This window comes from Castor canadensis, chromosome 1, assembly GCF_047511655.1.
Source record: "Castor canadensis chromosome 1, mCasCan1.hap1v2, whole genome shotgun sequence".
NCBI lineage: Eukaryota > Metazoa > Chordata > Mammalia > Rodentia > Castoridae > Castor > Castor canadensis.
Window position 1 is genome coordinate 114,372,195 of NC_133386.1, and position 27,610 is coordinate 114,399,804.

Below are 27,610 nucleotides of genomic sequence, written 5' to 3' on the forward strand. Positions count from 1 at the left end.
TCTCCTGTGTCTGTGTGTGAATGCTTCAATGTTCACTCCCCAGGGAGAAGCAGGTGCCTGATGCCTCACTTTTCTTTTGTCACAGAACAACCTGGCAAAGAGGAGCTCTATTTCTTTGGCAAGAATCTGGGCCCAGGAGGAGCCAAGGCAGCCTTGGTCACTCTCTTCATCACTGGACTCCTCTTCCTGATTGCCACTATGATTCTGTCCCTCAGACTCCGATCTGCAAGGAGACAGATGGCTTACCGAGAAGTCCAGTCCTGTGCACTCCCCACGGATGCTCTGGGAACTCTCTGGCCTTTCTTGGCGGCAGTTGTGAGGTTCCACAGCTGGCTAGATGGTGGGCCAACCAGGAAAATGGACCAAAGCATTGTTCACCAAGGAAGGTTTATACTGTATCCTGGATCAGGCTTCTGATCCTCTGTAGCATCATCCAAAGCAATTTGCTTTCATTTATTTATTTTTAAATGGGCTGTGAATAATCCTCAGGTACAAAATATACAGAAAAAGGAGAATGCACAGGACTGAGAAATGCCTATCCTTAGTCTGTTCTCTGAACAAATTTGCTTAAGTGGGAAACCCCCTGAAAGATATTTTCATATTCCATCTTTCATAACTTTTAGATTAAAGTGTTTTCTTTGCTAACCATCAGTTTCTAGATGAACAACTTCTAGTTATAATGACTCAGACGTCTATCTAATTAGAATAACATTAATTTTTTTTATCACAGTTACTTGAAATGTTTCCCTTAGTCATTCCAGGGAAAATAAGTTTCTAAAGAGTTCATGGAAATGTCTTAAATCAGTATCTAGTGATAGAATTAGACCAAATGAATTTTTGGAGGCTTTAACCACCTCTCCTGGCCTCTTCCCTTTTACTATAAATAGCCTGTGCACTGTTTATTATACAAGGCAAAGTTATAAGGTTTTTTTTTTAATTGCTGCTGTTTTTATTCAAAACTGTAGAAATACTTGAATGTTTACAATTCACTTCATGTTATATGTTTTTACACTGTTTCCATAGCAATATCTGTACTTTCAAAAATTAACTAGAAAATTTATATTTCTATTTAAGATTTTGGGAGGGCTAGAATCTGTGAAGGAGCAGGCTTGGTTTTCCCACTGTGAGTTAGAGACCTGAGGGTTTCCTGTAAGGTCTCAGTAAGGGGTAGAACTTCAAGTCTGGGCTTGAAACTTGAGTCTGATTTTTCGCTGAATTAGGGGGAATCTTCCCAGGTCTCCATCTTCTGTGAAATAAGAATAGTGTCATCATGTCAGGAACATGAGGAGGAATTCACGAATGCAGCTGACTGGTTGAGAGAAGAAGGCTTTCTAAAAACCCCAAATTCTCTGACTCTTAAAGCCATAGCCCTTGAGGGGAGGAGAAAAAAAGGAAAGTGTAGAAAAAGAGTCTCAGTGGTAATTTTTAAACCATTAAATCAACTTTGAAAGTAAGTATTAAAATTTCCAAGACTCACATGCAAAAATAAAATATTGAATAACTAAATTCAACCATTGTGAGGTAATGCACCCTCTTTGTAGGCATGTCTAGACATTAGGTGCAAGATTGATAAAAGCAAAGTTGTTTTATTACTAGACTGAGAAATTGCCCTTAGCTCAGGGCAAGGTGCTGATGCCAGAAGAGTGATAATAGAACATCTGCCTTAACAGTGGATCATTTGAGTGTCCAGGTGAACGAGTACAACCTAATAAATACTCTGGTGGTGGAAACTTTTATACTTTCTCATCTTTTTAGTGAGGGGAAATGGGTAATCTGCTAGAATCTATAGTATTACATAAAACAGGATGAAAATGCTAATGAGTCTGTTTGTAGTTTGCTTGAATGTTGTATCAAGTAGGGTACCCAAAAGATTTTTTTTACCCAAAAGGTTTTGAATTTCAGCCTGCTAACCACTGTGATTTTGTAGTACAAGCTCTACAGTTTTCAACATGTGTAGGCTGTACAATTATATAATAATAATAATTACGGTAAATACCTTATTTATTACCTTTACTATGACAATAATTCATTTAGTTATGTTTTTTCTGTTTCACTTGGTTTATTTTTTTAATGGAAAGAAAATAGTTTTATTGCACCATTTCTCTTTTTAATAAAGTTTCACATTTTAGAAGATGACTATTTGGATTTTTTTCACTCAAAATTACCTGCCATTAAATGGGGAAAGTGATGGTTAAAAAATGTATTGTCTTTTAGGTATTTAATCACAATGACTAGAAAAAAATGGAAAAAATAATGTATCTCTACAAATAATTTGACCCCTCAAACACTGTCTCCTCAAACACACAATCCTCCTTCATTCTCAGCTTCGCTCTTTTGGGACAATTAGCCCCTCCTTTCATCAACACATGTCTTTTTCTTCTCTTACAGTGGAAGAAGTGCCCTTGCTCCTTGCATGGCCAGGTTCTCTGCTTCCTGTTTTCTCAAAGACTTAATTCCCCCAATTATAAGTTTTTCCTTCTATACTACTCTATGAAATCATCAACGATGTTTTCCACTAAAAATGGAAAGCAAAGAGCTTTCCATCTTTTTATTACTCAACCTCTCAGCAACAACTGTGAGTTCCTTCCCTCTGGACACCTCTGTAGTCCACTGGCTCTGTGAGCTTCCTTCTTCCTCAATTTCTATTTCTTCTCAATCTCTTTTGCTAGTCATTCTCTGTCAGCACATTCCTCAGAACTTGATATTGGGACCTTTTCAAATCCTTTGTCTTTTAAAGTAGATGGAGTAGTGTTCCCAAAGATTATATATCCTAATTCTGAAACCTGTGTTGCTATCTTATATTGCAAAAGGGATTTCGTAGTTAATTAAATTAGGGATCTTGTGATGGGGACTTTATCCTGGATTATCCAGATTGTCTTTAAATGTAATCATAACGTCCCCTATAAGAGAGAGGCAGATGGAGATTCTATGATAGAAGAGGCAGTGTAACAACTGAAGCAGGAAGCTATACTTCTGGAGATAGAGGAAAAACCCAAAAAGTTAAGGAACGTGATGTATAAAGAGCTAGAGAAGCAGAAGAGGCCTGGGAACAGGTTCTCTTCTAGAGCCTCCAGAGGGAGTTTGGCCTGGAACTGATTTCAAACTTTGGAGTTCCAGAGCTGTAAGAGAGTAAATGTATGCCGCTTTCTCGCTGTCACGCTTGCCTCTTCCAACCACTGCCCACACAGCTACTGCAGTGTTTTTCTCAATATGACCAGATCACTCTCCTAATTCGTGCATTTCTACTTTACTTTTAATAACCCCCAGACCCTTTTCTTTGTTGGTGAGGCCCAGGCTGATTTGACTCATGCTCACCACTGTCACATCTTGGATTCTCTTCTGCTTCATTATTAATTCCTGTATCTTGGTAGATCTTTTCTAACAAGAGATCTCAGAGCTTTGCCTTCGGCACTCTCCTTTCTATGCCTTAAATTCCCTCCCTTTTCATCCTCTTCAGCATCCCCATCCCTTTTCTAACCTTTCTAGTTCAGATGTGAGCTCCCCAAGCTGCCTTCTCCAAAGTGGGTCCCTTCTTTTATTTCCCACCAACGCTGGTTTCCTTTGTAGCACTTATCATAGGAATAATCACTTTAGATGTCTGTTAGCTTGATTTTTGTCTGCCTCTTTAACTGGAAATTAGGTTCTGTGAAAACAACAACCTTTGACCTGTTTTGCTCACTGCTGCATGCAATTAAGACTGTCGTACAGATAGATAGCGACTGATCAGCAAATATTTCTCAAATGAATATTAAACAGAACAGACAGTCTAGTGCGCTTGATTATTTTGACTTTGACTACTTTGGTTGCAAAATACCTCATTCAAATGTCAAGGACCTCAAACAAGCAAAACAGAATTCTGGGAGAGTGGCTGTGAGTCCCAGAACTCATCATGGCCTCCTTCTAACATTAAACTATGGCAAGGGGTAGGGGCAAGGCTGAAATGGGAGGAGAATGTGTAATTTAATCCCTAATTGCACCTTATAATGGTAAAAAGCAATGTCATCATCAAAAACAAAATCTGAGAAGCATCATAGCCAAGATGAGCTAAAGAGACTGCAACTAAACATAATATGCTATCCCAGATGGGATTGTGGAGCAGAAGAGTGTTAGGGGAAAACTAAGGAAATAGTAGTCAACTGTAGACCTTCTTTAATGTATTGATAGTGGTTTGTTAACTGTCACAAATGTACTGTACTTTGCAAGATGGTAACAATAGGAGAACTTGAGTGCTGGAGTTGGGTGTGTGGGAAACATCTGAACCATTTCCTCACTTCTTCTGTAAATCTAAATGTAATCTAAAGTGAAAATTAAACTAAAATTTAAAAGTTAAAATCTATTTGTTTAAAACAAGCTATATAACCTACACTTTATTAAACATGTTAAACTCCTGAGGATGGTAATGATAGCTATCAAATGCCAAATAGCTATGATTCAGCAGGCAATATAAAATGTGTTATTTCATTTACGCCTTAGAACAAACCATTGAGGTGGGCAGTATTATTCTTATTTAGTGAATGAAAAAATTGAGGCTTAGAGATTTCCTGTGATGTATCCTTGGTTACACAGCAACTGTGTGGCAAACTCAGGAGTTGAATCCAGGCTTTTGTCTTTTTGTTTCATCCCAAAGATTGCTGGCGTGAGTCAGATTGTTTGATCTTTTCAGTAGGAAAGGCGGCTGTCCTAGCTATCATCCCTTAGATGCCCCTTGTTTCTATCCTTAACACCATAGTACCACTTGGGACCTCCTTATTTTCCATGCAAAATTGGAATAGCCTCTTATCCAGTCTCTCTACCTTCACTCTCTCATTCTACTCCATTCTACACATGGCTATCAGATTAATCATTTTAAAGGACAACTCTATTTATAGTACTCCCTTCCAAAAACTCCCTTAATGCTTACTGCAAAAAGTCCAGACTACCTTCCCTGGCCCCTACCTTTTCATCTTTAACTCCTTCCTCTTCATCTTCCTTTCCAGTGTTAGGAGTCTTTACTTCCCATTTCCTAACAAGTTTTCTTTTCTCTATTTTAAATTCAGCAAATATGGATTGACTTCCAGGGCTGAAGGAAGTTAACAAAACTCATGAGACTCAATCTAGATCCTCCGGGGTTGCTATGTAGTGAAAAAGCAGACATGCAGCCACCGTCATATAGGGAGCTAAATGAAACACATCTTTATACTAACAAATCTGAAGACAACAGAGGAGGAAAGTGCTGCAGGAGTGATGGTCTCATTACACCTGGGGATCCTGGAAGGCTTCCCAAAGAGGTACTGTTTGATCTGTTGGATAAGTTGACATTGATAGGGAGAGAACTGGAATAGCTTCTGTGATTTACTTACTCCTAGAAAGCTCTTGCCTCAGCTCTGTTGGCCCCAAACTGACTCATCTTTGCAGGCCCTACTCTTTCTCTGTACTTCTGTTGTCATTTCCTACCTTTCACAATAATACTTACCCTTTCTAACTTGTATTATAGTTAACTGTTCTTTACTTCTCTTACTAAGTAAGCCCTGAAGACTTGAGGAAAGGGAATGCCATTGTTTCATCTGTGTCTGGACCAGAGCCCACTCCCTCGCGTCACCCTTACACTCCGAAGGACAGCATTTCCACTGCTGAGCGACACACCCAAGAACGCACTGGTTCTGTTTACTTCTAGGTGTAAGGCTCTTGCCCCAGAGCTCCAGACCAGGAGAGGAAAGCCAAGGAGACCTAGGGCTGCTGTCATGCCCTCCTCTGGGCACTCAGCTCCTGAATTAGGAAGTCATTCAAAGAGAAGCAGCCATTGTCCCTGTCTCTAGCACTAGAGTACTTACTGGCTCCAAAATTTTGCCTGGGCAGAGAAGCAGGCCATAAAACAGAGGTCCAAGTCTCTCCCCAAAGGCACAGACTTCGTATACAACAGTGTGGAAAAGTTCAAATGAAGGGTGCTCTCTCAGTGTAGGTTTTGGTAAAAGGCAATTGGAGACTGGCAGATTTGTGGGGATATAAACTAAACTGTTGGATCTGTTAGGTTGCTAGAAGGAAACTAGGAAAGCCAGCCAGGAACAGCTCTTTTGAAGTCAGAATAAATTTTACATACTGACCTTGAGAACTGCCACCATAAAAGAAACTAAACTTGATTGGATCGGTTTGCGATACAATTTAGGCCCCAGGACTTTGTTAAAAACAACAGAGCAATGAGCCTGTGCATGGTCAGGAGAAGAGACAGACGAAGAAAGCTCCATCCAAATGAGTGCCATCTCTGGGTGGCTGGGCATACTCAAGGCTGTGCCCCTCAGGCATCATAAGAATCTTCACACTGCTGGGGGTTGGGGGTAGACTGACTTATAGCTAAAACATACAGAAGAACTCCTAGAACTCAATAACAAAAAGAAAAACAACCCAATTGTTGTGTAATTGGGCAAAGGACTTAAAACATTTCTCCAAAGAACATAAACAAATGATCAATAAACGCATGAAAAGATGTTCAATGTCCTCAGTCATTTGAGAAATGCAAATCAAATCCACAATAAGATATACCTCTTGAATCAAAGAACTGAATACAACAAGTATAGGCAAGGATGCAGTAAAACTGGATTCTTCTACATTGCTGGTAGGAATGTGAAATGGTGCAGCCATCTTGGGAAATAGATCAGTAGTTTTGCAAAATGTGAACCAGAAATTCCATCCAAAAGAAATGAAATCCTATGCATATCCACACAGAAACTTTTGACTAATGTTCTCAGTAGTATTACTTATAATAGTCAAAAAAGTAGAAGCATTACAAACATTACAAACGTCCATCAACTGATAAACATAATGTGTATGATACATCCACTCCGTAGGGTACCCACAGGATATAAAAAGGAATGAAGTACTCACATATACCAAACATGGATGAACTTCAGAAGCTACATTAAAAGTGAAAGAAGCTAGGAACAAAACACAATGCCTTGTATGATTCCATTTATATGAAATGTTCCAGAAGCAAATCTATAGAAAGTAACTAGGTGTCAAAGCTGGTGGTGGGAAGAGGAAGAGGCTGCTAATGAACATGGGGCTTATTATGGGGTGATGAAAATGCCCACAGTGATTGACTGCACAACTCATGCAACATACTAAAACCATGAAGCTGTACACTTTTCAGTGAATTTCTGGTATGTGAGATGTCTCAATAAGAATTTTAAGTCCTTGATCCTCTTTATTACTAAAGCTACCCAGCTTTAGTTTCTATAATTTACCAATATGGGCCTTCAAAACCCTTTGCCCAGTTCAGTTCTCCAATTCTTTTCACATTTCCCCCTTAATTGGAATCCCCTCCCTAAGGTATAGTCAAGTCACATATTCATTTGGAAGATTTTCCTGACCAGATCAATCCTTCTTCACCTAATTTTGCTCTAATTCCGTATCTCTCATAACTGGCAGCACCGTAATCTCAAATGTATACATAAAGTCATTTCACCTTATTCCCCTTGAATTCTTGCCTTAATCTCTTTTACTTTCTCAGCGACAAGTAACAAATGCTTCTGGACTTAAAATGGGGTTCATCCACCTAAAAACTAGCTAGCATTTGTTGCCCTTAATGCAGAGAAACTAAAGCAGATACCTTAAAAGCAACTGAGGCCAATAGGAAAAGGGGAACAGGTACTAGAGAAAAGGTTAGATCAAAAAGAATTAACCTAGAAGGTAACACCCACGCACAGGAAATCAATGTGAGTCAATGCCCTGTATAGCTATCCTTATCTCAACCAGTAAAAACCCTTGTCCCTTCCTGTTATTGCTTATACTCTCTCTACAACAAAATTAGAAATAAGGGCAAAATAGTTTCTGCTGGGTATTGAGGGGGGGGGGAGAGGGAGGGGGCGGAGTGGGTGGTAAGGGAAGGGGTGGGGGCAGGGGGGAGAAATGAACCAAGCCTTGTATGCACATATGAAAAATAAAAGAAAAAAAAATGGGGTTCATCCCAATAAACCTACTCAGTGTAAGTTAAAAATGGATTTAATATACCTAACCCAGCCAACATCCTACTAAGTAGCACACCACACAGAGTTTTGGTTTTGGCCCCAGGACTGTGGTTGACAGAGCTGCAGTCTGCTGTCGCTGCCCAGCATCATGAGAACATTCACCCACATACTGTTAGCCCAGGAGGTCAAAATTCAAAGTATGGTTTCTGGGCCAGTGAGTGGGGCTCAGTAAGTGCTTGCGTAGCACGTGCATGGCACCAGGTTTATTCCCTGGAACCATAAAATCAAAACCAAAGTATGTTTCTGTTGAATGCATATCATTCTTGCACAACTGTGAAGTTGAAAAATCCTACGTTGAACCATACTAAATTGGAAACCATCCATGTTACTTCAGTATTGTAAAGACCAAACATAATTTTGTGAACTCAGCTAGAACCTTAAGACAAACAGGAAAAAGTTTACAAACAAATACTCCTGTAGAATCAGTAATGTCAAAGTGAATAACAAGCATGATCTGTCCTTTATAAACCCTGCCAGCTCACCAGCTTTACATGGCAGAACCTCAACTATGTCTCTATATCCCTTATAACATTTAGTACAGCATCTTGAACACAGATGGCACCAAAACTCTGCTGAATAACAAATGATTAGTACATGAATGCAACTTATGTATGTATTGAGTAGTCCTCAAACCTTAACAAATATCCCAAATCTTAAAACAGGAAATGGAGATGAAAGAAAGAAAACTAAAATACGGGGCTAGGCATAGTGGTATATGCCTATAATCCCAGTTACCTAGGAAGCTGAGATTGGGAAGATTACAGTTTGAGGCCAGCCTAGGCAAAATATTAGTGAGATTCCATCTCAAAAAAAACTGTAATCTCAATTACATGGGCAGCATAAGGAGGAAGATGGAGGTTTGAAGCCAGCCTGGGGCAAAAATACTAGACCCTATCTGAAAAATAACAAAAAAGGGCTGCTGGTGGCATGGCTAAAGTGGTAGAGTGTCTGCCTGGCAAGTGGAAAGCCCAGAGTTTAAATCCCAGTACCTCCAAAAAAAAAAAAAAAAAAAAAGGAAGAAAAAGAAAGGAAGGATGGGGCATGCATTCACTTTTCAATATGAGTATTAGAAGTATGTATCCTTATTGTGCTTTTTCAAGGTAATCTCTTACTGCTGCCCTCTAACCTTAGTGTGTGGTGGGCATCCTTAGCTTTCAATAACTACTGCCAGAGAAGAAAAGAAGACCACTAAAGGACCCAAGAATTTAAATATAAAAGTGTACCTCTTCCTAAAAGTAGGGGCCAAGATTCACACTCCTATGCCTCTTCTAGCAGCCAGGAAGAAATTAACAATGAATCCTAGAAGGACAGAACATGTGAGGTGAGAATAAGGAGCACTGGTTCCAAAGAATAGAGGGTTGCCAGGGGCAAAACAGAAATCTTATTATTTGAACTTCTGAAAACAACAAAGATGGTAGGTTGGTCATACAAAAAACACAAGCCACAAATGGCTAAAATCCCTGATCCAGACCAAGTGTAGGAACCCAGAATCAGTAAATCCAAAAGCAGGTCTTTCTGGTACTTTGAACAGCCAAGCCTAATTCCACTAGTAAAATTTCCCTCCCAAGCCCTGAAATAATATGAACACAAAACACCTGTCACTTGTCATACTGTTTTAGAAATGTTTTTTCCTCTTTCTAGTCATACTTTTCTGGTAACTTGTGTTGGGTTGTTTAGAGGGCAGAATACACACATTGTAATCACTCAGATCTGCTTAGATTTCCCTGGTAGCAAAGCAGTTAATTCCAAATTTATCCTTATTTAAGTTTGGTAGAGACTTTTTAAACTTGTTTGAGTCTCTTTAAAAATTCTTTTTATTTGTAAACACCTTTAAATTACACCTTTGCTTTCCTGCATTTAAAAAAATATTCAATGGTTTAGATTAAGGGATTATGGCATTTCATTTTTCTTCACTTCATATAGAGTACTAAAGAGCAAAGACAAAGATAAAACCAAGAAGACAATGTTTCTTAGAATATTATTTTTTTCATTTGCTATCTTTTTTTGCATTCATATATACAGGTGCTAACACTCTGAATATTAAATGAGGCATTTGTATTTGTTTGTTGTTTTGACACAGGATCTCACTATGTAGCCCAGGGTGACCTTGAACTTGTGATTCCCCTGCCTCTGCCTTCCAGTGTTGGGATTATAGAAATGTACCACCATGCCCAGTTCTCAAAAAAGCATTTGTATTCTGGGTTTCTTTTTTCCAGAAGACTAATTACCATCAAGATGTTCTTCATGTATGAAGGAAGATAACATTCAATTACTACTCTTAATGACCTCAATGAAGATATCCCAGTGAATGCTTTGTTTAACAACATAAAGAGGACACATCATTTTTAACAGTTAAAAAGTACTGAAACAAGAAAGCAGTTACATATAAATTTTGCAAGTTGATAGAATCAGGCAAATGTACAAAAAAAGACCTTGATTTTTAGGGATAAAGGAGTTGGTAAATAAATATGAGATAGGGTCTCATTATGTAGCCTTGCCTGGCCTCAAACTAGCAATGCTCCTGCCTTAGTCTCCCGAGTGCTGAAGTTCTAAGTGTGAGCTACTACACGTGGCTTAGGCAGTAAGGGCAGGATGGCAGTACCTGGCACATACTACAAGCTCAAAATATGACTGCTAAATAAAGAACTAAACTAAGAGCCTTCATGAGGTACACAGAACATAAGTCATTTCTTATGAAAAATGAACTTATTTAAGAATTTAAAAAAGGGAGGGTGGGTACAATGGCTCACATCTGTAATCCCTGTTACTCAGGAGGCAGAGATTAGGAGGATCATGGTTTGAGGCCACCCTGAGGGAGAAAAAGTTCACCAGATCCCATCTCAAAAAGAAAAAAAAAAAAGCTGGGCATGCATCTGTCATCCCAGCTATGTTAGAGGCCAGAGGCAGGACTGTGGTTCAGGCTGGCCTGAGGCCCTCGGTTCTAACCCCAGTACAGCCAAACAACTTAAATATGACTTAAGCTAAAAATATTAACTATGTATTGAATTTACACAAGAAATATCTTAAAAGCCTTGCAAATCTCCTTAAATTTCCCTAGTCTGCCAATTTAGTAACTTAAATTCAAAATTAAAAATTCACTTCTTCCAGTTACAGTGTAAGTAATATGGCTGATAGGACAGAAAACTGGAAGTTTGAATGATTTTTAAGAATTACATGGTCTTCTGTCCACACAACTAAATAAATTTAAAGTGAACACTTGGAAAAGAAAATCAAACAGCAATGTCTCCAAAAAGAAAACACAACTTACCTCGACTTGAAAAAGCTCTCCAGCTCCCTCACAGTCACTGGATGTGGTTACTGGGGTATGAATATGCACAAAACCACTGTCCTGGGGAAAAAAAAGAAAAAGAAAAACTGCTCTTTTCAATATATCTGCATATGAAACAATTCCAAGAACACATACCGTCTTACACTACAAAAATGCACTAAGAGAATGCCATATCTAATCCCTCCAAAACTCCTCAACTTTAAGACTGTTGAGAGATCAGTTGAGTGGTTTTCTTCATTTGCTGGGTTTTTTTGTTTGTTTGTTTTTATTTTTGAGACGGGGGTCTCACTGTGTATCCCAGGCTGGCCTCAAATTCGTGATCCTCTGGCCTTAGCCTCCCAAATGTTGGGATTACAGATACACACCACCATGCTCCCTGAGTTGAGTGTTTTACCATGTACAGAATCACAAAGAATTTTAAGTCTGGAACAGACTTTGATATCAACTTGTGTAACTTCTTCATTTCAAACATAAGGAAATCGAGTATCAGAGAGACATCATGAATTTGCAAAAGTCACGCAACCAGTCAGTGGCTAGGTCCTCAGGAACTATTTGTAATCCTATTTCTTCTGCCCACTTCTCTAACATGCTGGTGGTGATTTAAAACACACTCACCAAGGCTAATGGGTGATGAAGATGTTGGCCAAGCTGCTAAGGGAATGCAAAGTGAGCAACATCAAGTTCAGTTATCATGGAAGGGAACATCGATTGTAAGCAATTATCAAAAAGAAGAACAATTAAGGTCAACACACAAACAGGGACTGAAGAATAAACAGCAAAGTTGCAGAAATGACTTTCAGGGAGTCTCTGTCACTCAATCGATGGCAGAATGCTTTGCTCACTGCATAGGAATATTCTGAGCAGCACCAAGTCCATCCATTACCGAGGCTTCCAATCAAAAGTCTGAGACGATTTCCATTAGTGAACCACAAAAGCTGTTGCTAGTAGGATTAAAATAACCTGTCAACTTCAAGGTTATGCTTCTTTCATTCTGACCATGGATGGAGCCAAAAGGTTACATTCAGCATAGATACGGTAGAGTGGGAGTGAAGGCAGGTGAAAGTGAATTTATAATACAAAGGCAGAAAAGTACGTGCTTAATGCAAAATTTAGCTATGAAATCAATACAATCAATTCATACATTCATGTCTCTGCCAAGTTCCACCTGTCCAGGTGGAACATCTCCAGGTATTATCAGGGACCTCCCAAATAGGACACTTCTGAATTCAAGAATTCTGGTTTGAATACAAAATATTTAGTCAATGACTTGCTTCATGATATAGAGGGTTAAATATTCAAGCTATAAATATGTACTTGAACCTGAGAGCAGTATGCCTAGAGGTGCTGTGCAGAGCACGTTATAGAGTGCTAACGAGATATAATCAATAACACTACTGCATAAAATTTTTATCTCCTAGGAGCCAAGAATATGGACACAAACCGTTTATTCCACACGAATGTAGGCAACTATGCGCATGTGCACAGTAAACAAAGAAAAGTGAAAAGTCCAAAGGAAACCAGGGTGGGGAAGGGGAGGTAGAAAGAGAGAAAAAAACTTTGTAACTAAATACAATTGCTAAAGTTAGTACTGCTTAAATGCCACAAGAAATAACACTGTAAACCTGAAGTAAATAACTATCACATAAGGAATGGGATTTAAAAAAAAAAAAAATCACACAAGGAGTGAGAATTATCTTTAATAATACCAACCTTTTCAATAAAGGTTTACCAGCTGCTAAAAATGCTCCTCAAAGTCCATTACATTACCAAACACTATAAAGGAGGAAATAAAAAGAATAAAGCAGCGCAAATAAAGTCAAAGAAGGAAAGTGAGAGTGGAAGCAGATAGAAAAATGGACAGGAAGTAACAAAGAAAGGTGGAATACTGTCACTGTCTGCCTCAAATGGGTTACCAGCATCAGATACTTATGCTATCCCACAGCAAAGGGGTTCCTGATTAGGGATATGCCCACCAGAGAGAGGCTAACACTGCACTCAATTTTCAAGATTCCATTCCCTACCTCCAAATACCTACATATTTTGATACACATTTTAGAACCAGATATTTTATAAGGCTCTGAGTATCTAAAAATTACAAAATTCACATACACATCACTCAGAAGACTGATGGACTATATTTTTCTTTCACACATAACCAAAATAACTATCACTATTTAATCAGCATCAACAAAAAAGAAATACGAGAAGAACTGCTCAACACTCACCATTGGCAACAAAAGTAACAAGAAGAAAGAAAGAAACAAAAAGCCATAAAAACTATAAAAAGCAGTCACACAGACTGAAAAGCACCAGAGTAAAGACTACTGCACTCCACAGAAGACTTGGAGTCTGCTATAAGGAGGAGGATAAGCCCTAAAACTCACAGGCAGAACCTTCCTATAGTAACAAACCAAAGAAACAGTACCAAATACCAGATAACACATAACTATTACTTAAGTATACCCCAGAGTACTATAGTGACTTCTTTAAACAATTCAGTACCAAATGTCACACATACAAGTATATAACATAGAATGAGACATCAGGATTTTTCAGTTAAAAAGTGAATTTACAGCACTTGACAAGTGTCTATCTTTATAACTCTCCATCAATAGTGCTAGAACTCAAGTTATTTTCAACCATATAGATGTTATAAAACTTTTACTTCATTGTACTTAATTTTCTTGTTACAGATTTTTCTTATTTTTAAATTGTTTAGATTATGTGTAAAAGCTTCAATTGATAATGAAACATAAGTACGTAAAGTTTACTTGTCAACAGATGGCCAATACTACCACCTAGTGGTCAAAAATCTGTAAAACTGTTTCAGAATTAAAGCTGGCACACTTTTCAGCAGCTGTTGAAGTCAATGGGAAAAACTGCATTTTTAGAAGTAAACAGATTTTATGTTTGTGTGGTTCAAGCACTACTGAAGAGCCATATGGAAGTTGTATAAGTAAGCTTGTAAGAGCATATGTATTGAATCTCTCTGTGTAGCCCCAGCTGGCCTCCAACTTGCAATCTTCCTCCTCAGCCTCCTGAGTACTGGGATCACAGGTGTGCAGCACCTCAGCCAGGCTCAGCTGTAAGCTTTATCTGCTGGACCAGATAAAGGTCACTTGGTGCCCTCCCAGTGACATGATGTACTTATCTTTGAGCAAGATGGAGAAACGGATTGGATCCCTCTTACCTGCAACAAAACAAAAACAATAAAAACAAGGCAAAGCACATGAAGCAGTCAGTGCTTTTCAAAATACTGGCTATCAGATACCAGACAACAAAAGACAGTGCTCTCCAAGTGATGGGAAACAAACATGATGAACTCTACCAGTCACCCAGCTTACAACACTGAAATTTTCCAGCCACAGCATAGGAGGAGAAAGTTAAAGTGGGGCCAAGCACTCAATGAGTTGAGAAGAGACAGCTAAGAGTCTGGGAGACCAAACTGGCTAGATTTTCATGAGAGGAAAGAACTTCCCAGAGAACTCCAGGGATTTGCAAAGGGGCATTTAGGAGTAGAGAATTAATTAGTATATGCATGGAGGAAACCACCCAAGAATTAGGAAAGAATGATCTAGAAAAGTTAGAGGAGAAGGGTGTGGTGGTACATGACTGTAATCCCAGCTACTTGGTAGGGAAAGGCGGGAGGATCGAAAGTTTGAGGCCAGCCCAAGCAAAGTTATCAACAACCTGTTAGGGAAATCTTATCTCAAAAACAAAAACAAAAGGGCTGGGGCATAGCTGAAGAGATAGAGCAGTTGTGAGTGTGACGCCCTGGTTTCAATTTCCAGTACCACAAAAATAAATCAATAAATTAAATAAGTAAACTAGAAGAAGCAGCGTGTAGTATTTACATATTGGCTGAATGTTCCCACAAACCTAAGTGGAAAAACTCATAATTCACAAGCACAAGGTAGAGTTAGTTCTCAGGAAGACCACACTGAGCACTATTCCATATCTGCTAAACAAAAACAGAAGCAAAGCCCCAAAAGATCAGTTTGACTGCATACCAGAACAAAGTTCAAGAAGCTTCATAGGTATCCAGCACCCAACAACATAAAATTCATAAAGTATGGCATCCAATCAAAAATTAGCAAACATACAAAGAGGCAGAAAACATAACCCAAAATGAAACTAATCAATCTATCAAAAGTAACTCACAACTGACAGACATGTTAGAATGAGAATATAAAAACACTTTTTAGATTAACATTGTACTCCATATGTTCAAAAAGTTAAGTACACATGGAAGATATTAAAAAAAATAATAATAATAAGGCCCAGCTGTCTATGGTGGTTCTTAATCCCAGCTACTTAGGAGGCTGAGACAGAAGGATCACATATTGGAGACCAGCTTGGGCAACTTATTGAGACGCTATTTCAAAATAAAATAAAAAGGAGCTAGGGATATACCTCTTGCCTACAAGAGTGTTTCCCTAACATGTAGGAAGCCCTGGGTTCAATTCCCACTACATCAAAAACAAAACAAACCCCAGTCCCAGTGAACACCTGCCTATGAGTTTATAATGTATGATATGAAAAACACACTGAATGAGAGTAACAACAAATTAGGCACTGCAGAAGAAAAGATTAGTAAACTTAAAGACAAAGCAAATGAAACTATCTAAAAGAAACAGAAAAAATTTGTTTCAAAGAAAAGTACATTAGGGTGCTAAAGGGTATCATCAAGTGACCTAATATATAGGTCATTTCAGTTCCCAAAGGAGGGAGGTAACAGAAAAAGTATTTGAAAAATTATTGGCTAAAACAATTTCATAAGCCAGGCACAGTGGCACATGCTTGAAATCCCAGCTACTTAGAAAGCTAAAGAGGAGGACAGCAAGTTCAAGGCCAGCCTGTGTAAGACCCTGTCTCAAAAAACTATGTTTTTCATGAAAATCATAAACTCATGGATCCAAGAAATTCAACAAACCCAAAAGAAGCATAAAGAAAACTGTGCCAAGGCACATTACAAATTCATAAAAAGCAGTGATAAAGAGAAAATTTTAAACTCCATAGTGGTGGGGGAAGAGAAAACGAAACAAGTTACATGTAGAGAAACAATCCATCCTGAGAGTAGGGCGAATGAGAGCCAGGACAGTGGCACCTATAAAGTACTTAATTGCACCTGTAATCCCAGCACTCAGCCTGGGCAACATAATGATGCCCTGTTTCAATTAAAGCAAACTTCCCAACCCATTAACTTATAATTCTATATTCAGAAAAGGTATCATATGAAAAATGAAGGTGAAATAAAGACATTAAAGACATACAAATGTTTGGGGTTACAGGTGTGTCCACCATCTTAACTGCAGGGAAGATTTCATGGGTATGCACATATGCCAAAATTCATCAGACTGTATACTTGTTTGTCCAGTATTTTACGTCAATTATTCTTCGATAAAGCTATGAAGCAAACTATGCGCACACACAAGATACATACATACACACAAACACACACATATACACATGCCTGTTTTAATTAATTCTGCACAAAACATATAAAGGTGCTTGGAACAAACAGTGACAAGAACTTTCAGGAAAACACCCAGTGTTGTAATTATTCAACTTCTTCTCAAGAAACACTACCTTAAAGAAGGAATGAATAGCAGCTGTGGCTTCACTGCGACCCTCAATATAGAAGCCAGAGCATTAGTCCTACACCTGAGGTGAGGATACTGTCTCAAGTATCCAGAGGATGCCTCTCTTTATACTTGATAGGGAAAGCCTGGGAATAAATAGAAAAAAATTAGAAAACAAACCCCCAAAAAACAAAACCAAAAAATATCCTACTTTATAAAACCAGTTTCCAGAGCACTTTTTAAACAGTAGTGCTTTAGAACAAGACCAACATGCTTTTTATTTCTTAATATCTCAGATTACAGTACACATTATTCCTACCAGGTAAGTAGAATGGTAAGTGGATTCAGAGATGTGGTTTGAAGCCAGCTCTCCTACTCATTGGCTAAGGTGCTTAGCATCACTGAGACTCACCTGTTATTTATCAAGCTACCCATTATCAGCTACTCACTAGCTGTCAATCTCCTCTTACAAATGAAGAGATTAGCATAGAACTATGCAAAGCAATCCACTGTTTGGCACACAAGAGTTCAGAATATTATAGATATTAAAATGATTTTTCCTACCATTGTATGCACACAGCTGGAATTCTATTTTAAAATCACCCCAGTCTCTTCAAAGTACTGTTTATCAACAAGTTGCTGCTATCTAAGAACATGAGGGAGGGCCAACAGCTTTCTTTCATTTTTAGCAGAATACTGAAGATTTACAATAATTTTTAAAGGAAAATATGACTTCAACTTGAAATATTTCCAACCTTCCCACACTCATGTTACCAAATTAAGAAGACAGATATATCCTTTCAGACAAAAAACCAAAATGTCATTAAAAAAGAAAAGGTAATAGAAATGCTTAAAAAGAGCTACACTGGCAGCCTGCTTCTTTGAGAGTTGTCTGTTCTTTTCAGGTCTTGTGAATATACTGATTTTTATATTGTGAAGACGTAAGTACCACACTAACAGGAAAACGTGGCCACATTAATTGAGATCTCAGACCGCTAGGTGTTCAAAATTCTCTCATGTCTAAATACTTTAAAAAAACACTGAACTGAAGGTGAAAGTAACAAACTAACAGAAGCCAAGGGAGAACAATTTAAAAATAGGAAAACATATGGCAATTTTTAATATTTGTAGGTCCCTCTGAAAAAAGCAAACCCAGGCTGGCAGAGTGGCTCAAGTGTTAAGAGTGTCTGCCTAGCAAGTATGAGGCCCTGAGTTCAAACCCTAGGGCCTCATACTTGCTAACCAAAAATGGTTAGCTTCTCCATTCTTGACTTCCAAATTATTTCACTCTATTTTTCAGAAACCTTAGACCCTCATTCCTAATCTTACATGTCAATTAGAATTTTTGGAAAATTACTCAGAATGACATTTTAAAAGAAAATTATTCCACTTTATTTCCTTACATTTAATTTTTTCCATTGCTCCAAAAAAACTACAAATGAATTAAGATGTTATAATTTTCCTGTATTTTTTCCTCATGAAACATTTGAAAATAATAAGCAAAGACAGAGAAGTCAAATGGCTAGAATGTAATGTTCACATGTGCCACTACTTGTTGAACTGTAGGCAATTCATTTTGCTTGGCTGGGCCTCATTTTCTTCATTGCTATGAATTTAATGAATTAGATTGATAACTTTTTATTTTATTCCCTATAAACTCTTTATCAGGCTTATAAATATAAAGCTATTAATAGAAATCTTGTAAAAAACAGATATAAAAATCTCTTAATATAGAATCTTTTTGTCTGTTCAGCCCAAATATTACAACAGTTTAGATCAGAACCATCTAATAGAACTTCCTCTGATCAGTGGAAATTCTCTGTATCTGCACTATCCAATATGGTAGCCAATAGCAACATTTGGGCACCAAATACCATCAAAGAACTGGGATTTTTTTTTGAGGAAGTGTACTGGGGGCTTGAACTCAGTGCCTCACACTTGCTAGGCAGGCACTCTACCACTTAAGCCATGCCTCTAGCCCTCTTGTTTAATTTTAGTTGATTTAAAATCAAATAACCATAGGTGACTAGTGACTACTACTCTTAGTTGATCAGTTCTGGACCATGCAAAAATCACTTTTAGCTTTCCTAAGAATGTAAAGCTGAAATGGTATTTCCTGGTATGAGTCTGTCATTGTGGCTGACTGGGCATGCTTGCAAAAGCAGTGAGTCTTAACTATGACAGACAACATAGAGATGCACAGATCAATACTTAGCTCTTACTCAGAAGACTAAGATCTTTACACAATAATTTTGTTACTATCTCTAAAGGCTCTAAGGCCTGTTTCAATTATCAGGGAAGCTGGGTTGGAGGCCTGGCTCAAGTGGTAGAGCGCCTGCCTAGCAAGCTCAACACCCTAGGTTTAAACTCCAATAATACCAATTACTAGGAAAGTCACAAGTGAAATATGTTCTATGTGCCGTATTCCCAATAATCACACTTAGGGCTGGGATGTAGCTCGGTGGTACAGTGCTTGCCTAGCGTGCGCAAGGCCCTGGGTTCGATCCCAGCACCAAAAAAGAAAAAGACAAAATGAAAAAAAAACAATGCCAATAATCACACTTAAAACAGATTGCAAATATTCTAAATTAAACCAAAACAGCCTTCACAAAAGTGTTACTGAGCATACCTTGGCATCACAATTTCCAATAACTTCAATTTTTTCTGCCTTCAATTCCACATTTTGCCCTCTGGATGGGCTTTTTACCAGCTGTCCCTGGGCTTCCACAGAACTTCCGAAAGCCAGTTCTCTACAGTAACCCAAAATAGAAACAGAGAGTTAAGAATTTGGAATTAAGCGGTTATATAAGTATTCTTATTAAAAAGTAAATTGACCAAAATTTTTGTCTTTGATAACATACTATGGTAACGTAAGAGGCTATCATTGGGGAAGCTAGGTGAGAACCACATGGGAATTCTCTGTATTATGTGATATCTTTTTTCTTTTTTTGAGACAGGGTCTCCTCATGCTTAGCCCAAGCTGGCCTTGAACTTTTGATTCTTCCAAGTGCTGGGATTATAGATGTGTACCAATGCACTGGCTTATATCATATTTTTTATGTTTTTATTATTTATTTCTAGCTAGATGGTTTTAGCATATATACACTACTTTCTTGTTTAAAAAAAATGTATTTTCTAGTTCAAGTTTACCCACAAATTAACTGTATGACTACTACAGAAAGTGACATGTACTCATTTATTTTTAAGAATCATCTATTAAGAAGTTGGAATAATGACTGAATTGCCATTCCAGTTCTAACATTTCATAATTATAATAAATATAAGTGTCTTCTTTAATAAACTGTACAGAAATATTCAACACAGTAATACTGTATTAAAGTAAATAATGTCAGGAAATTCCACACCTAATTGTGTGTTTAGTATACAATATTCCCTTTTAAAATTTATTCTTATATAAATAAGAAAACTTATACAAATAAGACTAACCACTATTGCATCAAATACTTAAGTGTAAACCAAACAAAAGATGTGAATGACCTCTACAAGGAAAACTACAAACTTCTGAAGAAAGAGATTGAGGAAGACTATAGAAAGTGGAGAGATCTCCCATGCTCATGGATTGGTAGAATCAACATAGTAAAAATGTCGATACTCCCAAAAGTAATCTACATGTTTAATGCAATTCCCATCAAAATTCCAATGACATTCATTAAAGAGATTGAAAAATCTACTATGAAATTTATATGGAAACACAAGAGGCCACAAATAGCCAAGGCAATACTCAGTCAAAAGAACAATGCTGAAGGTATCGCGATACCTGACTTTAAACTATGTTACAAAGCAATAATGATAAAAACTGCATGATACTGGCACAAAAACAGACATGAAGACCAGTGGAACAGAATAGAGGACCCAGATATGAAGCCACACAACTATAACCAACTTGTCTTTGACAAAGGAGCTAAAAATATACGATGGAGAAATAGCAGCCTCTTCAACAAAAACTGCTGGGAAAACTGGTTAGCAGTCTGCAAAAAACTGAAACTAGATCCATGTATATCACCCTATACCAAGATTAACTCAAAATGGATCAAGGATCTTAATATCAGACCACAAACTCTAAAGTTGATACAGGAAAGAGTAGGAAATACTCTAGAGTTAGTAGGTATAGGTAAGAACTTTCTCAACGAAACCCCAGCAGCACAGCAACTAAGAGATAGCATAGATAAATGGGACTTCATAAAACTAAAAAGCTTCTGTTCATCAAAAGAAATGGTCTCTAAACTGAAGAGAACACCCACAGAGTGGGAGAAAATAATTTGCCAGCTACACATCAGACAAAGGACTGATAACCAGAATATATAGGGAACTTAAAAACTAAATTCTCCCAAAACTAATGAACCAATAAAGAAATAGGCAAGTGAACTAAACAGAACTTTCTCAAAAGAAGAAATTCAAATGGCCAAAAAACACATGAAAAAATGCTCACCATCTCTAGCAATAAGGAAATGCAAATTAAAACCACACTAAGATTCCATCTCACCCCTGTTAGAAAAGCCATCATTAGCAACACCACCACCAACAGGTGTTGGCGAGGATGTGGGGGAAAAAGGAACCCTCTTACACTGTTGGTGGTAATGTAAACTAGTACAACCACTCTGGAAAAAAATTTGGAGGCTACTTAAAAAGCTAAACATTGATCTACCATTTGATTCAGCAATACCACTCTTGGGGATATACCCAAAAGACTGTGACACAGGTTACTTCAGAGGCACCTGCACACCCATGTTTACTGCGGCACTATTCACAATAGCTAAGTTTGGAAACAGCCAAGATGCCCCACTGACGAATGGATTAAGAAAATGTGGTATCTATAAACAATGGAATTTTATGCAGCCATGAAGAAGCATGAAATGTTATCATTCGGTGGTAAATGGATGGAATTGGAGAACATCATTCTGAGTGAGGTTAGCCTGGCCCAACAAAGCAAAAATCGTATGTTCTCCCTCATATGTGGATATTAGATCAAGGGCAAACACAACAAGGGGATTGGACTTTGAGCACATGATAAAAGCGAGAGCACACAAGGAAGGGGTGAGGATAGGTAAGACACCTAAAAAATTAGCTAGCATTTGTTGCCCTTAATGCAGAGAAACTAAAGCAGATACCTTAAAAGCAACTGAGGCCCACAGGAAAAGGAGACCAGGAACTAGGGAAAAGGATAGATCAAAAAGAATTAACCTAGAAGGTAACACACATGCACAGGAAATTAATGTGAGTCAACTCCCTGTATAGCTATCCTTATCTCAACCAGCAAAAACCCTTGTTCCTTCCTATTATTGCTTATACTCTCTCTTCAACAAAATTAGAAATAAGGGCAAAATAGTTTCTGCCGGTTATTGAGGGGGTGGGGGGTAGAGGGAGGGGGCAGAGTGGGTGGTAAGGGAGGGGGTGGGGGCAGTGGGGAGAAATGACCCAAGCCTTGTATGCACATATGAATAATAAAACAATAAAAAAAAAAGACTAACCACTATTGCGTTACTGGGGGCAAAACAAACAAACAAACCAAACAAAAACCCTACTACATTTTCACCAAGTCTGAGAAGGTATTTTGAGAGGTTCTAACTTAAAATATGCACTACCTAACATATAGGAATATTCCTTGGGGGCTTTGAGAATACCTAAAAGAGATAGGCAGTCATCCTCCAGAACCTCCAAAACTTAAGTACCATTAGAAATACCCATGATTACTGTACTGATTGATATCATCAGAAAAACAACCTTTTTTGAAAGATTGCTTATTACATTAAAGCAGTCTTTTTGTTCTGCCCTGTTGACCTAATAGTCTCATGAACCTAAATAATGATAGAGAACATTAATCCTAACAATCTTTGGAATAACAAAGCACTCTTATTCAAGTCAAAATAATCTTTTGCTTCCCAGAGGTTATGCCCTAACACAAAGATGGTGTCAGTTTTAACATCTTCTGAATGAGGCCATAAAAGTTTCTTCCAATGTATTCAACAAACAGTAATTGTTACTTTGTCGGCACTATGCCATGGGCCAACAATACAAAAATGAATAAAGTACTATCATCCTTAACCTCAGAGAAGTAGGAGTCCTTAGTCAAAAGGAATCCAAAAGGAATACAGCTGATCACCTACTAATGTCATACATTCTATGACAGAGGTGGGCACCTGCCAGTGTCAAGAACTAGGAACATGAGATGATCCCTTATCTGGAACTACGAAAGACACATGAAGAAGAGGCTGATCCGGTTAAGGCAGCAACATCTATAAGAGCTAGGAGTCAGGAAAGCAGAAGAGCTTAGAGGAGGGTAGGTAGTTAAGAAAGACTGAAAGAAAGCACAGGTAAGGGTTATAGCATGTGAAGATGTTAGACAAGGAAAGCCTGAGCTGGAAGGACCCTGATTCCAAGTATTTGTATTTGGCCTTATCTTAAGCTATAGTCCATAGATTTGTTTAGAAAGATCACTCAGGGAGCAATGTAAACACTGGCTTACTGAAGTGGGAAACGCTGGAGATGGAAAAAAAAAAAAAAAAAGACTCTAAAAAGCAACTTGCCTACTGTCAAAGCTTGAATCAGCCACAACCTGAAGGCTCTCCAAAGATGACCCATCATTTACATGTAGAAACAAGACTTCCTTCTGGGATCAGGCTGAACGAAACCATCCCTAAGGAACAGAAACATTTCCAAATGTGAATTTACAATCATTTTACATTTCATTACACATGCAAAGAAGACTAAATAAAAGAAAAAACCGTACTCACAATCTTACCTCAATATATCAACTGCATAAAATGAACTGCTTTTAGTTTATCTATGTGTACACAAACTTAAGTTCCTTAGCACAGTGAGACACACACTTTGACATTCTACCTTTTGTTGTTTTCATAATAAAGCTCATTATTTTGAATGGGTGGCAATGGTCCATCAAGTTCATGAGCCTAATTCACAACCAATGCCCTCAATACTGGCCTTTCCCAGGTATTTTTGTCCCCATCCCCCTTCCAATTACAAAGAACAGGGTTTACAACTTGGTGCCTTTCGCTTTATATGAAATTCTCAGAACGGAGATTACATAGTATAAACTAGACATATCTTTACAGATTTTTTTCCTTTTACCAAATATCATACCAAAAAAAAAACCCTCTCAAAAACGTCTCATTATGGGGAAGGAGGGAGGAAGGAGAATGGTGTAGGGGTGAAGTCAAGTATCATGCATTTGATAAACTGTAAGAACTTTGTAAATGCTACACTGTACTCCCACCCAGCAGGACAATTTAAAAAAAGTCTCATTATGAACACATACTAAGTGATACACAAAGTTTCAAAATCTTAATTTAAGTGATAGGTACATGCCAGTACAAATGAGATGTCTTCAAGTAGACCAGTAATGCTAAAAACAACTCTCAGATCTGCCCAACTTAAATTAACTAGCATAGGCATTAAGAGAGACTAACACTCTAGTGGACACCAAAAAATTGTGAAGTATCTAATAAATGTATAGTCAATGAATAGAGATAGACACTCACCATTAAACATGCCTGGGGAAAGCAAGAGATGACCCTACATACAAAAACCTACTGATGCACTGGGCATGCCAGTACATGCTTATAATCCTAGCACTTGGGAGGAGGAGACAAGACGGCCAGTTCAAGGCCATCCTGGGTTATATACCAAGACACTGTCTTGAAACAAAACAAAGAAACACAAAAAATATCTATTGATTATGACCTTTGGGTCCTGCAATAATCTGCAGATGCTGTTGTTAAAAGTTTCTCTAACACTTACTTGCATTTCCATAATGCTTTAAGGGAAGGAAATGTGTACAATAGTTACTGAAATGTATTGGCAGGGACATAGATGATAATTCACAAATGTTTTTCAGTTAAAGCTTACATAGTACATGTACTATGTAAAAAACACTCTACTACCTTCATATACGTTCTCATTTCCTTCTCCCAACAGCTCTAAGGACTAGTATAACCATATCACAGGTGAGGAAACCAAGACTTGGCAAAGTTTAAAAAAAAACCCTTGCTGAAAGTCACACTGCTGGTTGAATGGTAGATTCCAAATTTGAACCCAAGTCTCTCTGACTGGAAAGCCCTTGATCTTCTGCCAGTTACACAGCATGAAGTATAAACTGCCTCAGTCCCATGTACAAGGTGCTTCATAAGGGCATTTACTTTTTGGTTATGATCATTCAACAGTAATTTCCAAAGCACTACTCTTATTTTTACTTGCTAGTGCAAGTTAACATTCACTGAACATTTTTTAATGTGCTTCTGTTCTAAGTTCTTTATAAATATTATGCTATTTAATCCTCACAAGAACAAAATGAAATGGTTATCATTTTTTAAATGAAATACATTCAGAAAAGTTCCAGAAAATGGCCCAGGTTACAGTTACCAAGTAGTATAGTTGGGATTTAGACACAGTTACGACTTCAAAATTCATGTTCTCACCAACAAGCAATTTCCCTCTGCTTGGGGGTCACATCCTGGTGCCATTTCCACTCCATCCTAGTCACTACCTGATGAATACAACCTTCAGGGCTCAGCTGAAAAGTCACCTGAGTAAGAAACCTTCCCAAACTTCAAGCATTAAGGAATTCTCTGCTTTCTCAGTTATTTAATATTTGACACTAGTAATAATAATATTGCTGTAGAGTATGTCTGTCCAAAATAAGTAAAACGTGAGCTACACACATAATTTTATAGTTTTTAGTGACCACATTAAAAGTAAAGAGAAATAGGAGAAATTAATATTTTACTTAACCAATTATGCCCTAAATATATCAACATGCAAGCAGCATAAAAATATGTTGAGGCTGGGCATGGTGGTACCCACTTGTAATCTCAGGTACTCCGGAGGTGCAAATAGGAAGATAGTGGTCTGGGGCTGGCACGAGTCAAAGTTAATGCAAAGGCCCTACCTGAAAAACAAACTAAAAAGCAAAAGGACTGGTGTGGTTCAAATGGTAGAGTCCTGACACAAGCTCAAGTTCAATCCCCAGTAACATATACAAACAAAAAAAAAATGTGTGTGTCAGGAGAGGGATTTTTGCATTGTTTACTCTTGAAAATTACCATGTATTTTACACTTACAGTACATCTCAACTCAGACGTTTTAAAAGCTCAGAGGCACAAGTGACTGGTTGCTATATTAGACTGTAAAGCACTAAATTGAACCTCTAACTTGGGAGGCAGGTTCTGCTCAATCTTCCAATCCTCTCGATTAGCACACAAAAACGATCATTTATGAATGCCGAGCTAGTAGATGAGTGCAAGAAAGCTTCTGATTTGGATCATGGAAAGAATATGGAAACTCAAATAAATGCAAAGAGGATCCAAATGGTCATTATGCTAAACAGCAAGGATCTATAACAGCAAGGTAACTGCATCAGTGTCTTTCAATCTAAGGAGGTCACCCCGCCCCCTTCTTTAACATGCTCCTGTTAGAGGGAATCTTCCATGTGGAATGGCTGCAAATATTACTAGCAGGAGAAATAGTAGTAGCTAACATTTATTGACTGTGGGCCACTGATCTAAATATCTTATACCCATGGTACCATGTAAATTTCAGGACTATAAAGTCGGGACTGGTATTATCTCCACTTTCATAAAAGTACACTAAAGTTTAGAACACTTAAGTCATACGCCCACAATTAGTAAGTTTCTTGGTGGGAGAGATTTAAAGCTAGGCAGCTCCACACCTACGCTCTTTCCAACGACTACATCCCACGTTCCCCTAACTTACTAAAACGTAAATTACATGCAAGCCCCACCTTAGGCACTGAGGCACCTAAAAGCTTAACAGACAAGGTTTAATGGAAGGAGTACTTCCTGACATATGAATACATGTGACAAAAACACACAGTTTCTGCCTTCACGAAGTGAGGGCAGGACAACCATTACACAACCGTGGACATTCACTCTGAGATCAAGGTGGAGGAAGGGGGCTTGTCTGCTTACACTTTTCTGTATGACTCACAAGATTACACGCAATGCTCTGGTATCACGAAAATCTGTTTCTGCATTTCGTAGACATCAGAACAGTTTTGCAAAAAGTCACAGCACCTTAGGAAAAAGAGAAGCGCGGACTCCTGCTGTGTCTACCTGGTCTAACTTTTCCCAGATGGTCGTCCCGTCTGACCCGACAGCACAAAGTAAAGCTAGATGTGGCTGTGCCACATAATTTCCTAAAGAAAAGGCGGGGGAAAACCCATCCCCTTTCCACACACCCACCTGAACCTTCACGCGCTCCCCACTTGCGCCCCGGGCCCTGAGGGCGTCTCGCACGCTCAGTGGCGGGAGCTCTTGGCCTCGCGCACGGAGCCGAGGAGCAGGAGCGCAGGGCTTGCAGCAGGCACCGGGCCCCGAGCATTGCGCGACAGCCCCGGGCCTCTGCCGGCCCAGCCCAGGCCCCAGCGAACTCCTACACGATCTGCAGACCCTCCCTTTCAGCTGCCCTTGCTTTGGGCCGCAGCCCTGCCTTCGCACGCTCTAGGGCCCTCGGGTGGCTCTGCTGCCTTTAGGGAGCCTCAGCTCGGTGTCCACAGAACCTCTCCTCTGCGTTCCTCTTCCCAACAAGGCGGAATGGAGCCGGCACACTCAGCTACCTCCACGAAAAAAACCACGCTGCTGAGTAGCCAGAGCAATCGACCGCGGAGAACTAATTGCAAAACTGCATCCCGACGCCGGGGAGCAACAGGCGTTTCTACCGGCCTACGTCAGCACGCTAACGTAGCT

The 27,610-nt window shown here is 38.6% G+C and overlaps 1 protein-coding gene and 1 pseudogene across 1 annotated transcript in view; one reads left to right on the plus strand and one right to left on the minus strand.

Moving 5' to 3' along the window:
• Window positions 1-2,133, plus strand: part of LOC141410479 (ferroxidase HEPHL1-like) — an 80,994-nt gene extending 78,861 nt beyond the window's left edge. The window contains exon 11 of the mRNA XM_074070544.1: window positions 86-2,133. The gene's annotated coding sequence lies outside the window, so the exon portion shown is untranslated. The remainder of the gene's footprint in view (window positions 1-85) is intronic.
• LOC141411545 (asparaginyl-tRNA synthetase-like) lies at window positions 688-27,610 on the minus strand (annotated as a pseudogene).